Raw genomic sequence first — 15,339 nt, forward strand, 5'->3', positions numbered from 1 at the left:
CAGTACTTGCGTGTCGTTTTTTTCCCATTTGCAGGAGGCTTGACTTACATCTATTCCATATGGGGGTAATGCAACCCAGCACATAACTTTCCACTGGGTAAGATGAATAGCATTTAGCGGGAAGTCAGCAAACGTATCTAATTGAGACTATGGGCCCCCACCGTAAGTTTAACTTCGACCACTGGATGAGGGCTATGAACAGGAAACAAGCTTCCACTCCACACTAATTATCTAAAGACAACCAAACAACTGGACGTTTTATTACAGCAATGATTTTACCGCGTTATATCCATATTTTAGTGAATTACACTTTATCCAGATGAATGCACTGAATGCAAATGCATATTACAGAAAAATAAGGGGGTTTCTGGTATATTATGTGAGGACAGTATCCATAAAATTTCATTTTTTATGACGTTTGAATTCCCTAGGATTCCTTGAATTAAATATTAGACGTTATGTAATAATCCATGGAATTGCAATCATTGGAACATTGACAGTTCCACAAAACAATGACTGAAAAAGGTTAAGTAATTCCCCATGAGATGGCTAGGGTGACCTCGGGGTCACTGCATCGTTACTCCAGGACCGTGTTTGGAAATGTTTAGTGCAACTGAGGCTATACTATACATGTTGGACTTAAATCACCATGTACACTTGTTAGTATTGGCAAACTTGCATATGTTGTATTAAAAAAACTTCTCACTGCCCATGAGTTGCAATGTTACTAGTCTCTGAAAATATTAACGGTGATGCATTGCAGTGGTAACTGCAAACATGTGTAACTCCCTCTTGAGCCGCATACAATGACTGACCACCAGTACAGTCCATGTTTAACTTATTTCTACTTCTACTTTGGATATTATCCCTGGTTAGGCTGTTTATAACATTTCAAAACAACCTCATTAGTTTTAAGCGGGGGATTACACCAAACAGTCAGGAGAGGGACAATGATGAGGACACACAATGCAGTATATAAACAATACTGTGCTGTGCTTTTTGCCACTGCAGACAGCTGGAGACACTCACAATGCAGCAGTGAATTGGAAATGATTGTTGTAGTTGCTGATGGCGATTATCGGTACTGCATACAGTATTTCGGGTTCTAGCATAGGCTGTCTTCTCGGCTTCAAAACATTTACTTATTTTTGCATACACATTCTGTCACCCCAAACATGTGGCTCGGATTGCTTTCATGGAGTTGCCATTTCCCAACAAGCGTTGCACTGAAATGCAACGCTTGTTGGGAAATGAAATGCAACGCTTGTCTTTTTCCCATGTAAATGTTCTGACAGTCACCTTTGTTGCTATGATATACAGACCATGGAGCAGTTGTCAAGGGAGACCAAGAAATGAGCACAATAAAATAGTGCATCGCAGACGCCGTCCTTGGAATATTATCATTAAATCACACGAAACAAGAAACGGAACAGATGAAACAAATAATGATTCGATATTACTGTGAATGAAATGTATTTGGCCATGATACTGTTAGAACAGCTAACATAGGATGGATAAAAATAGTCATGGAATGACAGCCAAGAAAGGGGAACGTGTAACATAATTATGACCAAAGAAGACGTGAAAATTAAAGGACGTCCCAATGCGAGATCTCTTTATGGAGCAATTAAATTCCATGAATGTAGAGTATAGTACATTTCAAAACATGTTAAGTGAAGTCATTGTCCCCCTGCTTGAAAGGCAACGAGTCAGTACTCATTCCTGTATTCAGCTGTGTGGTTGGAAATTCCACATTTCCCACGGACAGACAATATTTTCTCCATATGACAGCAAGTGACTTACCACCAAGTGGCAGTGCTTTTTGTCAACCCTGAAAGGATGGTGGACTGAGTTATCTCCTGACTGCTATTGAGCTCACATCTGTCCGAATTGTAAGTCGAGAAATGTTACCAAAGCACCATCACAGTATTGGTATGTGACTCATTTTCAACATATGCTTTTTTTTTTATCAGTGCTTAATATCAGTTGGAATAGTCCAAAACACTGTTCCTGGTATTACTTTGCCACACCAAAACCATTTTTACTAATTGTGTTCAAAACAATTGCGAGTCCATGCATCTCATATATTCTATATATATTGTAACTATAGTGTTACATTTTAGGAATATATGTGTACCTTGTACTCTAAACGTGAATAATCCGTACTCCAAACCAGACTAGAATCATTCCAGAAAATATGGAGTGAGAAACTAAGCCCTGTTTTTAGTTTATGATGCCACACACAATTGTCCACTGTTGAGAATGTCTGTCGTCAAAGGGGTTAAACATCCCCAGTTTCACAGTGTGCTTTTGCACTTCACCACATACTTTGCATGGCCACAGGATTCATACCGTCGTCCAATATTTGTAAAGACTCCCAGTGCTGAGAACCTCTGGAGGCTATAATTCCGGCCAGCACAAATGACACATTGACAAACAAATCGGAGCTTATGCAGGGTATTTTTCATGGCAAAGAATTCTGCACAGTTGTCATTTATTATAAACAGTAGTTTAATGTACGAGTCTCCGAGTAAGGTTTAAGGGGAGTCTGGTGCGTGTTTTCTCTTCTGCTTTCTGTACAGAACCACGCATTGTATCTGCCTGCTCGTGTGTGTGGGGAGCGATAATTTAGCGCGCTGTGCTATGAACCTGGCAACCCGAGTTAAATTCACTGCCAACATCACTGAAGATTATCTGAACCAGTCCTGGGCCTCCCTTAGGTCGACTCAGCCTCAAATGAGCACTTGGTGCGGTGTGTAACAACATCGCCACTTGGAAGACAAAGGCAGTCGGACGTGATGCTGGCCAACCCATCCCCTCGTGTACCGCTCCGGCCTTCATAGGTGCGCGCAAACAGCACTTGCCCCATCAGTCTAAGACTAGTAATTTTGATGGTACAGCGTCCAGCTCTAAAACAAGATTGTTCGGCATTTAATACCTGAGAGGTCTTTACATACTTGATCAAATGTTTTTTTAAATACATTTTTAAGATTCCAATCAATGGGCAATGATTTAGAGGTAAGAAATTGATTAAACGGGTGTAGAATTGCAGTTTAATAAACACAAACTGCACCCCTTAATGTTGATGCATCGAATCGCCATGGCTGGTGTGACGCTATGAATTGTTACACCCCTGGAGTGACATATGACGTCACTACTGTGTTGGCTCGGTATGGGTGCTGTAAGCGGGTGTCACGGGGGTCGTGTCAGGCCGTGACACTCTGCGTGAACCTAACAGGACACGTGACCGGATAAAGGGGAGCTAGGGGCCCCAGGGGGGAGCTTGGGGGTCTTGGACCTTGTCGAAGGATCGAGAAGGGGGTGCGTGGCCTGGGGTAGAGCTGGCCATGTCGCAGCGGTTATAAGCGGGGCGTGGACAGAGAGCGGGACTGTTCAACCCTGGGATGAAGACACTATCAGCGGTCCTCGAGTCTCCGATCGTCGTTCGTGACCAGGCAGCCCGTCACCTGCCCTGGTCACGCTGTGTAGTACTCCCCGAGTGTTAATGAGATTAGGAACGGTGGTCACCACCCTGTATATAATGTTCACGTTGGTTACGCGTTAATAAAGTGTTGCCTCTAAGTTGAGTGTGCGCCTCAATTGAACCCACTACACCCCTATTGAATTTCCTTTATGTCCACTCTCAAAGTCTTTTTTCACCCTTCTGCCTCTTTGCTTTACATGGTGACCAGATTTCAAGTCTACTGCCTGAATTGGAAACCTTCAATTCAGGCAGTAGACTTTAAGGGAGGCAATGAGTCCAACACTTGCTGCTTTAAACTATAGCTTATTAAAGTCAAGTCCAGTCAGCTTTCTTGATCACATACCCATGCATACATGAGGTACATGGCAGTGAGGTTCTTTGTTCCCGTGTCGCTCTTTCTCAGCTTGTGCAAATTAACAATAATTCAAACCGCAACAACAATATATTTTTAATACATTTTAACATTTCTAAAAAAATTAAGTAAAATCGCTGTGCAGATGATAAAAGTGACATGTACATAGCAGAAATAGGGTCCCCTGCGGGTGAACTTTATACATTATCTTGTTTTGTAAAATGTTCTCGTTTGGTTTATGTCTAGTGCAATCGGTGGGGGGGGGGCGTTGAATGGGGGTAGGGGGAGCAAAATCAGGGGTTCGTGGGGCTTGGGCAGAGATTGCGCGGGGCTCTGCTCAGCTCAGCATCCAGATAGCCTTGGGATAGAAGCTGTCCCCCTGAGGCGGTTGATGGTAGCCTGCAATGCTGATGTATCCTGCCTGGCTTCCTTTTGGATTGTTTCCTGATGAAAAGGCCATGGCCCGGGTGGCTGGAATCAGCGATTAATCTTTTGGGCCTTTGCGATGCACCTCTTGGTGCAGTTACCATACCAGGTGGTGATGCAGCCAGTCAAGATGCTCTCAATGGTGCACCTGTAAAAGTTCCTGAGAACAGGTACGGGCATGCCAAATTTCCTCAGCCTTCTTAGTTAATAAAGGCGCTGCTGGGACTTTTTCACCAGTGTATCCACGTGCCGGGACCATATCAGGTCCTCTGAGATGTGAACTATGAGGAACCTGAAGCTGTTGACCTGAGCACTGAGGCCCCGTTGATGGTTAGTGGCACGTGCTTTACCCCTCTTCTTGAAGTGCAGAATCAGCTCCTTAGTTTTGCTGACATTGATCTCAAGGTTGTTCCCTTGACACCACGTCGAGAGTGCCGTTACCTCATCCATGTAAGCTTTGGTGTTGTTGGTGATCAGGCCCACCACTGTCATGTCGTCGGCGAATTTGATGGCATTCGAGCTGTACCTGGTTGTACAGTCGATAGTGTAGATGGAGTACAGGAAGCGGCTATGCACACATCCTAGGGGGGGGGGGGGGGCACATATGTTGACGGTCAGGTAAGACGAGATATTATTGCCCACCTTTACTGCCTGAGGTCTTCCGGTTAGAAAGTCCAGCACCCAACTGCAGAGGGTGGCGTTCACACCCAAGGCCTCTAGTCTGGAGGTTAGGATGGAGGGCACTATGGTCTTGAATGCTGATCTGTAATTGATAAACAGCATTCTCAAATCTTCTTGGTTCTTTCGGTAAAGTCACGTAGAATGGAAATAATAAAATAATAAAAATAAAACAATAAAATAATTCCCACGACGTTTCGGCCACAACGCAAGCAGCCGTCCTCAGGTGGAGAACAGGTCTGTCGAGAAGACAGAGTCTGAATGACACACCCCAGGCTTGGAGCGACTATTTAAGCTGGGATGGTTGGAGTGATGGCTTTTCGGATTGTGTAGTCGGAGTAACCATTAGCCTTAAGAGCTTGGCGTACGTGTTTGAGTTCACTGGCAATGTGTTCCTGGTTGGAGATGCATTGGGCTCTATGGTATAGAGTCTTGATGAGGGAGTTCTTCTGGGATGGATGGTGGTGGGAATCCGGTTTTAGGTAGGCATCCATATGGGTGGCTTTCCTGTAGACAGAATGGCTCATTGAACCATCAGGTCTCCTTTTAATTAGGACATCTAAAAAGGATAGCTTGCTATCTTTTTCGACTTCCATGGTGAATCTGATGGCTGGGTGTATGGAATTGAGAGATTCGTTCATGAGGCGATCCACATATACAAACACAGAGACAATTTCAACCGAGAAGATGGATTCTGGCTCAGCAATCATTGGAAGGACGTAATAAACCATTTCGGATCTTAACTGATTGTTGTTCACATTTACGGTGACTTTCAGACTGCAGTCCACTCACTGGCATTAACTGTGTATCTTGTGTTCTCCACAGGGAATGCATTATTTGCTCCGCTGCGGGTCTCCTGCCACCGTAGTCTGTGATGGACCGCAGACTCCTAGAGTTGGAGTCACGGTACAGGACCCACAACTTGTCCCTGTATTGTCTCTTGCCCGCCTTGATGGCTTCTTGGATCGCGTATTTGGTCCTCCTGTTTTTAGCGGGGTCTCTGGATTTGCATGCTTTGTGTCAGTCCTTCGGTGCTGCTTTGACTGACGCGTTTTTAACCTAGGGGTTGTCACTTGGGTAAGAACGGACAGTCTTGGTTCGCACAGCAACGTCCATGCAGAACGTGATATGACTTAGCACTGTTGATACAAATTCCTCCACTCTGTCGTTGGCCGCATGCCTAAACATATCCCAGTCTGTATCCTCCAGGCCATCCATGAGTCTATCCTCTGCTTCTTCTGACCAGCATTGGACTACTCTTGTAGTGGGAGCCTGTCTCTTTAAGAGAGGGCGGTATTTTCGCAGCTGCACGATGACTTTGTGGCCGGACTTCCCGAGCGCTGGGCGGGAGAACGCCATGTAGGCGTCTTTCAGCATTGAACAACAGTGATCCGAAATGGCGTCTCCTCTGGAGTTGCATTACACATGTTGGTAACACTTTGGGAGTACACTCCTAAGTTTCGCTCTGATAAAGTCCCCAATTACAATCGCAGCAGCGTCTGGATGTTTGGTTTCCAGTGCAGATATTGTTTTGTGCGATACGTAGGCCTCGGGAAGGTAAGGTAAAAGTTAAAAGGTAAAAAACAACGAGCCTATTTTACCCTACCTTTTACCTTACCACAATACAATCACTCTACCCTACCTTTTACCCTTTAGCAGGTAAGGTAACATGTAAAACGCAACGAGCCTACCTTTACCCTACCTTTTACCCTTACCCCATACAAATTACCCAATTACAGGGTAACTACTAGGAAACTACTACACATGAACAAGGTTTATAACGGTAAATGCTGGGTAGAGCGCTTTATTAATATAGAATACTCTCGATGATTCCAATTTTACACGCTTGTCGTCATCGTCATTGTTGTTGGTTGTCTTTGCTGTCGTTGTATCCTCAAATCTTGTAACTAAATTTTTACCCACTTCCTAATGTGGTATCGACTGCAAACTTGGTATACTTACGTCATACTGATGACAACACTATATTCTATCATAAAATCCTTTTTTATATGTTATGTTTCGGCTTGGGTCTAATTGTCCACGCTCAACTGACAGCTGTAAATCACCACGGTCCCTTACGTTATGGCAAGCCTCGGGGCCACTTCCTGGAGTCGTGGAGTTCTGCCATTACTAGTACGTTTAATAAAAGCGTGTTTTAAAAAAGTTTGTTTTAATATTACTTATTAAATGGAGGCCACGGACTGTGCCACGGAGCTTTTAGTGGTAAACTAGGTACTGTATTTACCGGGTAATACTTCGCGCTTCCTTTACCCTACCGGGTAATTCTTCCGAGCTACCTTTACCCTACCCTTTACCTTACCCCTTAGAATGTCGACATATTTACCCTTTACCTTTACCCTTTTACCCGGTAAAAAGGGTAAATTACCTTATCTTGCCGAGGCATAGCGATACGTCCATAGCCGGCGTGGTGTTGGCACTCGGAGGGACGTACACAGCGATTAAACAATCACATTAATTTCTCTCGGGTGGTAATGAGGGCAGCATGATATGATCACAAACTCCTGGTGAACACAAAGACGGTTTGATGGAGACATTGCTCACGTTCCACCAAGATGAAGTTGATCATCACACAATCCATCACCGTTTTCCCACTGTCCAAAGTCTGATCGTGGCGAAAAGGAGAGAAGCCTGCGAGCCCGATGGCTGTGTACTTCCCGCTAGTCCATAATAAAACCGGGCCGGAATCAGACTTGTGCTTCTCTGAAAACACGACAATAATTAATTAACAAACAAAAAAACTAAGAAAAACACAAGTGACATATAACGAATGTTTAATTCATTCTACCAAATTGTGTTTTCTATCTCTGTATTTGCACACAGTGACACTTCCAAACAACGGGTGACCCTATTTGTCAAATTTTACTCAACAAAATCAATTTGAAAAATACTTCCACGATTCAATACTGCGGCAGCTTCTTTCATGCTTAAACTTTGCCCTGTGGCCTTGCTTTGTTTTGTTTTTGGGGAGGGGGGGGGTTCAAATTATTTACACTGGCACATATATAATCAAAATTACTCTGCCTCTTCCCAGAAAAAAAAATAGTGTTTTTTTACATTCATTAATTACAGCTGTGAAAGCAGCCTCAGTCTTTCTCAAGCAGGTGTTGTGCATTCTCCTCGTTCACTGCAGCGCATTCCATTCGTGTTCTGTTTGTTCACTTAGGGGTCACTTGTGGGTGCATGCCTGTCGTCCAGAACTTTGGAGGAAACGGTGAATTAGAGATTTACTTGCCCCTCTCAAATCCAGTGCTGCGTAGTGACCACGGTGTTATGTTCATTTCTGACACACAGATTAGCAGATTAGTTAAAAAAAAACGTAATCTTCCGTAAACATATCCTGTGCCTATAAGTCCATTTTGTCTTAAGTTTTTTTTAATGCTAATTCGAAGTTTATAATGAAATAGTTCACAAATTATCACATTTTTAAATGTATTTAATCCTCTTCTGTTTTAAAGATGAGCAGCTACTTTGGCATCACGTAAAATGTTTACCCGAGTTAAATGTTTAGCATCTGATTCAGTTATTAGTGTATATTTACATATGGAGGCAGCTTTCGATTTAAGTGGCAGTACTAGACACGAAGCATTCAAAACCGTGTTACTAATACAGTATGTGTATACCACACACGCAATACGGCATGCCTTCCATGTACTTTTTTGTATGGCCGTTGTTGATGTGGGCTATAGGGCAACAACTATAGCTTTACATTAAGGTGATTGAGCCAGATAATAGCATCAAAGTACATCGCTGTGATGCCTCTTTTTGTATTTGTGAATCAGGCATGTACCAATACACACATCCGTGCAATGTTTATACAACATTTGAATTTATTCCATCTCCCTGCATAAATAATAAAGTCACTTATAATGTGCCTCCATTATCGTGATTTTTTTTTGTTGAATCGTGTGCATTCGTTAAATAGTGATCGTGAGTTACGTTTGTGCACACCTGGTCCCACACTGTTGATGTAATTTAAAATGTCCGAGACAACTTCACAGAAGTGGGTAGATTACGTTAACAGGGTCATCTTAACCGGGTCATTGTAGAGTCCTTCAGGTATCCACTGTGTTTCAGAACACAGTGTCTTCGGCAGGGGCTAGCTAAAGAGTGTCACATAGCAACCGTTGCTCTATTATCATGCATATTATTATGCATGTGTAACTGCATCTGTAAATGAAATTGGTTGTGATGTGTGTGAACCCTTCGACATACAGCAAGGAGTAAAATATGTTTTTAATTCCATTGATACCAATAATAAAAACATTTTTATGCTGTGGGCAAAGAGAGAACATTACATTTCAATATTTCCATGTTGTATTGTATCTATACAAACTAACACGTATTTTATTAAAGTGATATAGCTATGCTGAGGCATAACATTTTAGAGGGATGGGATTCAGGGTAGTTTAACAATATTCATGCGGTACACATGATTGTAATATTTTTTGAAATAAATAAACGTGTTTAATACAATAAGCGCATTTATATTTTACCCGTTTATGTCAACATAATAAATGGCCAATTACGAATCTCTGGGCCTCACAATGTACATTTGAGATCTTACAACACAAGTTAACGACACGAGTCTTTTACGTGGCTTACTGAAGCCCTTGCACATTGTGTTGGTGCCTTTGTGCACTGTAATTTACATTTAGCTGTGCACTAATTCGAGATGATGGACTTGTCATGAAGAGCAACATAGTAAGACCATGTAATACGATTTGTACGGTGCACACGGAAATGCACGTCCAGGCAGCTACCATGAATACTCATAATAACGATTACATTCAAAATTCCCAGACCTTCTACAATCCACTGTAGGATGTGTAATAAAGGACTTTTGCACTGGGTCTGTCTCCGTTGTCCTTTATTGTGGTTCGTACAACCTTGCCCGCACGGCGTCTCGTTCAGAGTCTCCTCCGTCTCCCGCTCGGCAGCCCCACTGCTGCCGTCGCTCCTGTAGACTTGCTGCTGGCTCACTATGCAGCCCCGCTACTGGCTCTTCACTCAGCCTCTCTGCCTCCGACCTGCAGCCCCACGGCTGCTCTCTATGCAGCCCCGCTGCTGGCTCTCCATCTCCTCCGTGCCAGGACACCGCTGGCCAACGGTGCCGAGTCCCGACCTGTGGCGATCACACCACTTCCCACCTCCTGCCCTGCGTGGCCTCCTCCTGTCTTTATTCCCACACTCTCCTCCAGCCCTTCCGGTTCCTGCCCTTAAAAGCTCTCCCTCTCCCCACGTGACCCTAACTCCTCCCACCTGTTACGTCACATCCGCGAGGCCGTTTACGCTCGCATTACAGATGTAACTCCCCCCCCACACTGACCACGCTGTGTCGGTCACGGGGGTTGTTTGATCATACTTTGCTTTGCAAGTCAATGCGGTTCAGAGTAAAATTCAAGTTGCCAGCTTAATAGTGCAGCATGCAATCTACTGGGCCAGCCCTCGTCTGAATTATATGACAGTGGTACAATAAGAAATGGCAATAACACAGCAGTAGCTTTGCTGCTCGCAATCCGAAGGTTGCGAGTTCATATCCTGTTTGTGGTTCGTGACTTTGGTCCATCATACCTTTAGGGCCGATAAAGTAAGTACTGTACTACCTTGCGGGGAAGTCAACAGTGATTGTAAATCGGATAGACTGCTCCTGTCATAAAAATGCGGAATTTCCACCACTGGCTGCGGGCTGTAAATGAAAAATGAGCACTGCTAAAATGCCAATTGAGCAGGAATCACTTTAACTTTTTATGTTATCTCCTGACTCCAGCCAAGTTTTAAAGAAGAAATTCTGCAGTAGTGACTCCACATGCTACTCACTCTATAGATATGGGACCAAACTCGGCCACATCTAGAATATTGTTACAACTGTTATAAATGCCGCAGAGCCACTGTCAGTATGTTTTTGATCATATGTATATATTCTTAACAGCACTTACACAATGTATAATAATGTCTGTTATAGATTAGGAAAAACTAGCAGTACAAACGTGAAATAAGTATTGTTCTCGCAGTTGAGTAGAAATTTCAAATAATGTAGTGAAGCAAATAAATTACTACATATTCTATGGGAACATCACCTTGTACATATTTATCTGAACAAAAACATGTTACTGTATTCAATACTATAAAATGTTTGCAATTACGATGGACTAGTGCAAATAAAATACTCAACACATGCACCAATAACACTGTGGCCTTAAAAGGAAAAAAATATATTACAGATTACATTTTGGCTAATGGCCCTTCTTCATCACACATAAACAGTGAAGCCAGAGAGATAGGGTGGATACAAGTGTGGATACGGTCCTTTACACCATGGGGCCTGATGAGAATTACATTTTAAATTGGCATGTAAACAGTTACACAAGAGTAAGCTATTGGGCAACCCTTTCAAATTCGGGATATTTAGTGGTGCAGAGCCTACCCAGCCTGTCGCATGTGTAGTGTGTCGGACAAGGCACACGCAGAAATCTGGAGGCACCACACTTAACAGCTAGCCTAGGGATAACACAACGCTTAACACAACACTAGAATGCAACACTTGGGAAGGAGAATCTATACGAGACCCCTTGGAAGGGATCCTCCGATTCCTCAGCCCCTATAGCCGATCTCCCGGCTCCCCACGCCGCCGCACCAATCGCTTCCCACGCTGGACTGAGCCCTCCGCTCCGCCCCCTCCACCGAGCCTCGCCCCAAGCCGCCCCCGGCCACGCCTCCTGCTCGGTCTCTCGAGAGAGGAACAGGAGCCAGCGTCACATGTCCCTGGGCCCTCACATCCGGGTCCCCTTAACTCCCCTGAGCCGGCACATCCCCTCTCTCGTCCAGCGACGGGGCCCCGCCAAGCAGGGCCCGCTTCCCGCAACGTCTCCGTCGACTCCGTGCAGAGGTACCTGCCCTCACTCATATAAATCGTGGGTGCTTCCCGCGTACACCCGTAGGGACGCTACTTACGTCCCTAAATCAACCCCCCTTTGTGAAGCTCAGCCGTCCCAGCTGACCAATATAAAATCAACACAAGAGTGGGCCTCCAACAGAATGAACAAGACAAGCAATAGCACCAATCAATATAACCGACGAGGAAAACCGATATGTACATTATTTACAGAATGAGGAAAGGAAGAAAACTTTTTAGAAGGGAACAAAACCTGTCAGAACATATGTACATTGGGCAAACCACCCCCCTGGACCGGCCACCCCTACACCTCGTCCTATAATACCGCACCCGAGCGCGAGATGTGCCCAGTTCAGCCAATGGCTCATCTGGCTCGGGTTGCGGACCCCGGCGACGGATGGTTATTTAAATTGAGCCATCATTGCCCGAGTTCTCATCGCTGGACCGTCCAACAAAGGGGTTGCGGATCCTCCTGGAGCTTCAGACACCGTCGGAAGATGGCTCGATGGGCCCGGCATGTCACGAAGCAAAGGATCCCCCCGCGGAGCAGGGTCAGGCAATGGCAGCTCCGTGTTCCCCTGCACCCCTTGTCCGGGACTGACAGGCGACATCGGTTCCTCTAGGCGCTCGGACCCTGCAGGCAGATAGCAGAACTGTCCTGAGGAAGGACGTCAGGTGACACGCGCCCTAGCTCATCGAACTCACCGGACCCCGGCCCTCATGGATTGGGGATGAAGAATCCGCGTGCGGTGGAACAAAACGTTTTAGGCGTGACAGGTAAACAAACCAGCGACGACGATTATATTGGATCTGCACACACTGTGGACTCCGCACTTCCACCATCTCTACCGGACCCTGCCATGGCTTATGCAGTTTGGGCGAAGTGCCCAGTGGGACATGAGGGCAATCGAGCCACGCCCTCTCACCCTTTGCCCATACAGTAGCGGGCCGGCGAGGCCTGCACAGACGTTCGTTGGCCACCTGTTGTAAGGCGGAGTTACCCCGGGATGCCTCCATAGCCTCCTCCAAACGCTGCAGGACCCCCCTCATAGGATCAGAAATCCTGGTACATTTTCCCAGGGATTTCAATTGTACGTCAATTGCCGGGTCACACTCCCTCCCATACATTAAAAAGAATGGAGAAAACCCCGTGGAAGCGTGCGGAGCGGAACTTTATGCCGCAAGGACACACGAAATGTGCAAATCCCTGTCTGACTGAGTTTCGTTAACCCGATGGCACAGCATGGACGAAATGGTTCTGTGTAACCTCTCGACCATGCTGTCTGTCTGGGGGTGATAAGGCGACGTACGTACCTTCCTGGTACCTAAGTGATGGCACACCTGCAGCAGTTTAGAGGATGCATTTTTCCCTTCATCCGTCAAGAGATGTTCCGGTGCACCTTTATCCAGCTGTGATGCCGCTGCCACGAAGCTGCTCGGCAGGCGCCCCATCTGCGACCTCGCCACCACCAAGCGACGGAGCCGACCCCGCGTCCCCCTCACCTCACCTCACATGAACACACCCGCACGCATTTTCCCCGACCCATAGAGCTGGAAGGGGAGGTCACCTGATCGACCGGTTTTTATCCAAGAAGCCCTTATCGGGATTGACTTTCACGGTTTCCGGCGACCAGGGAATTGGACGACCTCCCCCGACGCTACTTTGCACCGCGGCGCTGCGACCGGCCTTCAGATGGTATGGTCGCGGCGAAGGGCATTCGGCCACCGTGGTTGAAACGCATCCCCCCACACACACCCCCACGGGTCGACGAGGCAAGCAGGGGAGGGACGGGACAGCATGAGTAGCAGGACCGCAGGGGCTCTTGCGCATAGTCACGGATGGTTAGGATAATTACGCTTGAGCGCGCAGGCACCATTGATTAGCATATGCGCCGCACATGAGCAGAGTGCGGGCGCGAGCCCATTGTTAAAGAAGAACTGAGGGCCGCCATCCCGCTCGGAGCCGCATCCCTTTGATGTAGGGAGGATAAAAAGGGGCGCAAAGGGGAGATGGCTCTCTCTCACTCCAGCGCCAGGCGACAGGACGCTCTCCAGTCCAGCGACCCGAACGTCCGTGAGACGCATCGAGGTACGCTGCGAGTACGGGATCAACGAACCGCCGTGGGCACCTAACAGTGAGTAAGAAGGTGAAGTAGGATCATAGCCGATAAATAGAGAATAGATTCAGGGGTGGTAGAATAGCATCAATTCGCAGGTAGCAAATAATAAATCATTAATAGCGAAGCGTGGCCTCGTGTGATCTCGTGAGCAGTGTGAACGCGTGTAGTGCTGTGTACACAGTGGTTCGCCACGTGAGTGAGCGCTGCGCGGGGCTGCGCGTGTGGGTGCGCGTGGGTTCACTACGTGTACGATACAGGTGCGCGATCACAACGTGAGTATTCAGTGGTGAGTGAGTGCCGCGGGGAGCTGTGTGCGTGAGTGCGCGTACGTTCGCTATGTGTCGGATACGGATGCGCATTGGTAACGTGGTTATTCGACGTGGAGGCGAGTGCCGCACAGGGCTACAGACGGGCACACGCTCGCAGCGTACGAGAGCTGTACGTAGCGGTGTAAAGAGGGGGAGTATGGCGTTTGATTGATGATGCTGTGCGCACGTATGCTTGCAGCGTGGGAGCGCCGCGTGAAGCCGTATGGGTAGGGGCGTCGCGTCCGAAGGCCGGCGAAACCCTAGCGGGTATTAGGGAGGTGGGTAACGTAAACGGAATAGGGGATGCAGGCGGGGGGGACCCCGGGGCCAACGGCCCCCACACAGCACATAGCCATGAAGGAACGCGGTAGTTATGGCCTCCGCCGATTGGTTCGGTAACGGCCAAGCCATAGGGCAGCGCGACAGATACTCATCGGAAGCTGCCACTTGGGACAGTATGGCGCCAATTCCTGTGTCGCTGGCATCCGTGTCGAGGAGAAAGGGCAGCAATAAGTCCGGATAACAGAGGAGAAGTGCATCGACCAACCCCTTATAACAACAATCTATTTGAAAAAAACTACACATTTGGACAATCAGCATTACAGTGTTGTACAATGTAATAAGTTACATATAAACAAATCAACACTGATGGATATAAATTCCTCAGACAGGAGAATTAATCACCACAGTAGCAGAAGCAATTGATATTTTTAAACAGCCGTTCATGCAGTACTGGCCAGTGAATCCCAGTACACGATCATGCACAACACGTAGCACCTATATAACCTGTAACAACGAATAGTGATTTTACTTGTAGCATTAATTTATCGGTTGCGTTCATGGTGGTAAAATGTACAAAATTACATTATTTAAATGTTTCCAAAACACAGGTCGTGTACGCAAATATTTTTCGATAGAGTATATGAACATGGCCCAATGATCGAGTGCTTTAGAGACGTGTAGGATATGTATTTATTGATAGATGTTAGCAAGATGACAAATGCATCTTCCGACTGATATGACGTGTAATACTGGCCCATTACCTCAGTAATCGAACA

Source organism: Callorhinchus milii, unplaced genomic scaffold, assembly GCF_018977255.1.
Source record: "Callorhinchus milii isolate IMCB2004 unplaced genomic scaffold, IMCB_Cmil_1.0 Scaffold247, whole genome shotgun sequence".
Lineage (NCBI taxonomy): Eukaryota > Metazoa > Chordata > Chondrichthyes > Chimaeriformes > Callorhinchidae > Callorhinchus > Callorhinchus milii.